A 3712-nucleotide genomic window follows, 5' to 3' on the forward strand; every position below is an offset into this window, starting at 1 on the left:
TTTGGTCAATGACATGAGACAAAGTATATGTGAACTGCTGTATGAAAAGTGAATTTACTCTGTAAATCTTCACCCAAATCCTAATAAAAAAAAAAAGAAGAAGAAGAAGCCAGTGATGGTGGAAGAAGCACTGGAGTAAGAACCAGAAATATTGTACTAGAGTTTCTGATTAGGCCATGTATTAACGATACAGTTAATAAGCCAGTTAACTTCTGTGAACTTCAGTTTCATATGTAAAATTGGTACAATAATGAATTTCTCACTATATTGCCCAATAAAATGGACACTTCCCTCTTAAAAAAAAAAAAAAGGAAAATGCTTGACTCTTTATACACATTTGAAGTATATTTTCCTTACAGCACATGCCCATGCAGCTAGGAAAGAAAGGGGACTTTTGTTAGCCTAAGGTTCATGTGGGATACCATCAAACATAATAATCTCCATGTAACCAGAATTCCAGGAACGGAAGAAACAAATAAAACCACAGAGAAAATTGTCCAAGATTTGTTAGAAGAGAATTTCCCTGACATGATGAAATCCAAGAATACATCAATTTGAGGAGTCCAACAAACTCTAAACAGGATAGACTCCAAAAGAAAATCACCAAGACATATTATTGTCAAACTCACCAAAACCAAACACAAAGAAAGAATCTTGAAATCAGCTTGAGAGAAACAAAAAGTTACCTACAAAGGGCAACCAATAAGACTAAGCTCTGATTTCTTGGGAGAAACCATGCAGGCAAGGAGGCAATTGGATGGTATATATAAAACCCTGAAAGAAAAAAATTTCCAACCAGGAAGTATACACCTGGCAAAACTGTCCCTCATATATGATGGTGAAATTAGGACATTTCCAGATAAGCAGAAATTAAGGGAATTTGTAAAACCAGACCAACCTTCCAAGAGATGCTAAAGGGAGTCCTTTGGACAGAGAACCAACAATAGCAAACAACAACCAACCATTAACACACATGATGAGATAACCCAGAAACTAACCCAGTTATGGAAGTAGCCAAAGAAAATAAGCCTACAAGATTGTAAACAGGGAAGTAGAGACATCAATTGGCAATGAGAACAACTACAAGCTAAAAAGAGGGAAAAAATAGTAAAGTTACAGAACTCATAATTGGTAAGGAAGTCAAGATATTGCAAGATAGAATGGGCTGTTGTAAACTTGGGAATAAAATTACAAATCACAGGGAAACCTCAAAGAAAAATGATAAACCTTCACATCAAAATAAAAAAGAGGACAAGCATAAATATTTTTCAAATATTAAAACAATAGCAATGAAGACTTTCTGGTTAGCAGTCAAAAATGAATGAGTAATAGAAAAATAGAAAAAAATGAAATTAAGAAATTCCTTAAATCAAATAAGAATGAAAACACAACATAACAAAATCTTTGGGACACTGCAAAAGCAGTGATCAGAGGCCAATTTATAGCAATAAATGCACACATCAAAAAAAGAAGAAAGAGCCAAAATCAATACCTTAACCCAACATCTCCAACAATTAGAAAAAGAGCAGCAAAAAAGCCTATAGTCACCAGAAGAAAATAAAGATTTAAGTAGAAATAAATGAAACTAGAAAATAGAAAGACAATACAAAACCCAACAAGACTAGAAGTTGGTTTTTGTGTTTTTTTTAAAGATTAATAAAACTGACAAACCACTGGTAAATTTAACAAAGGAAAAGAGGGAGAGATAACAAATAACACAAATAAGAAATGAATTGGGTGATGTCACAGCAGAACCAACTGAAGTAAAAAGGATAATATCAGGATACTATGAAGGACTGTAAGAAAGTTGAAAATCTAGAAGAAATGGATAGATTTCTAGAAACATACCACTTACCTAAATTCACACAGACTGAGGTGGAATATTTAAACAGACTCATAACAAAAGAAGAAATTGAAAAGGTCATAAAAAAAATTCCCAACCACAACAAAAAAATCCTGGCCCAGAAGTTTTCACCGGAGAATTCTACCGAACATTCAGAGATGAACTGACACTAATCCTACTCAAACTATTCCAGAACATAGAAAAGGATGGAATCCTCCCAAATTCATTTTACAAAGCAGCATAACCTTGATACCACCAGTCAAAGACATCACTAAAAAAGGAAAACTACAGACCAATATCCCTCAGGAATATACATGCAAAAATCATCAACAAAATCCTAGCCAATAGATTCTAAAGATATATATATTTAAAATATACATTATGGCCAACTGGGGTTCATACCAGATATGCAAGAATGGTTCAATATTAGAAAAACAATCCACATAATCCATCATATAAGTAAAATAAAGAAAAAGAACCACATGATCATATCAATTGATACAGAAAATGTATTTGATAAAATCCAACATCCATTCCTGATAAAAACTCTCAGCAAAATAGGAATAGAAGGGAAATTCCTCAGCATAATAAAGGGCATATGTGGTGATTAAGTTTGTGTGTCAACTTAGCTAGGCCTGGTTGAGTGGCTGGGCAGCTGGTGGTAGTATTCCCCATGATAACACTGGTAATCAACTCCATGGTGGGACCTACCACAAGCAGCTGAGTAGCTGCTTTGGGTATATGGTTGTGCTTCCCATATATAAGCAGCAGCTAACGGTCTCTAGCTTATGGCACACTTGAACCCTGCATGTAGCCTTGTCATTGCTCAGCAGCAGCCTGCCATGCTCTGCCAAACGGGACTTTCAATAGACTTGAATGAATGGGCTGCCGTGTGGTTTGGTAATATCAGGACTGTGCCTTTTCAATTGTCAACCTTGGGCTTGTGAGCCTCAGCAGCCAGGAACCGTCTGAATGAAGGAAAGCCTCAGTGGGCCGGGACCAAGAGGCAGAGCTGAAGCCCAAGGCTGAGGGACTTTAACCCAGCCCCTAGAGCCTGGTACTTTGAACTCAGACTTAAAGCCTCCAAACTGTAAGAGAGTAAACTCCTGTTTGTTAAGGCCATCCCATTTGTGGTATATTCTTGTTAGAGCAGCACTAGGTAACCAAAACAGCATATATGCAAAACCAATAGCCAACATTATTCTCAATGGAGAGAGACTGAAACCATTCCCTTGCGAAAAGGAACCAGACAAGGATGCCTTTATCACCACTTCTATTCAACATTGTATGGGAAGTCCTAGCTGGGGCAATAAGACAAGAAAAGGAAATCAAAGGCATCCAAATAGGTAAGATGATATGATCCTATACCTAGAAAACCCAAGAGACTCAGCAAAAAACTACTGGAACTAATTGAGAGATTTAGCATAGTAGCAGGATACAAGATCTCCTTTTCAAAAATCAGGTTGGATTCCTCTACATCAGCAAGGAGATTGCTGAAAAGGAAATAAGGAAATCAATACCATTTACCATAACTACCAAAAAAAAATGGGAATAAATCTTACCAGGGACACAAAAGACCAGTACAAAAAGAACAACAAAACAGTACTTCAAGAAATCATAAGAGATCTATGCAAATGGAAGAACATACTATGCTCGGGTAGGAAGATTGGACATAGTGAAAATGTCAATACTACCCAAAGCAATCTATAGATTCAATGCAAACCCCATTGTGGTAGTTATGTTTGTGTGTCAACTTGGCTGGGCCTGGTTGGCAGCTGGATGTAGTATTCCCCATGATGAAACTGGTAATCAACTCCATGGTGGAATCTACTGTGAGCAGCTGAGTAGCTGCCTTTAGGTATGTGGTCT

Source organism: Orycteropus afer, unplaced genomic scaffold (genome assembly GCF_000298275.1).
Source record: "Orycteropus afer afer isolate SDZICR_OR568_19922 unplaced genomic scaffold, OryAfe1.0 scaffold00476, whole genome shotgun sequence".
Taxonomy (NCBI): Eukaryota; Metazoa; Chordata; class Mammalia; order Tubulidentata; family Orycteropodidae; genus Orycteropus; species Orycteropus afer.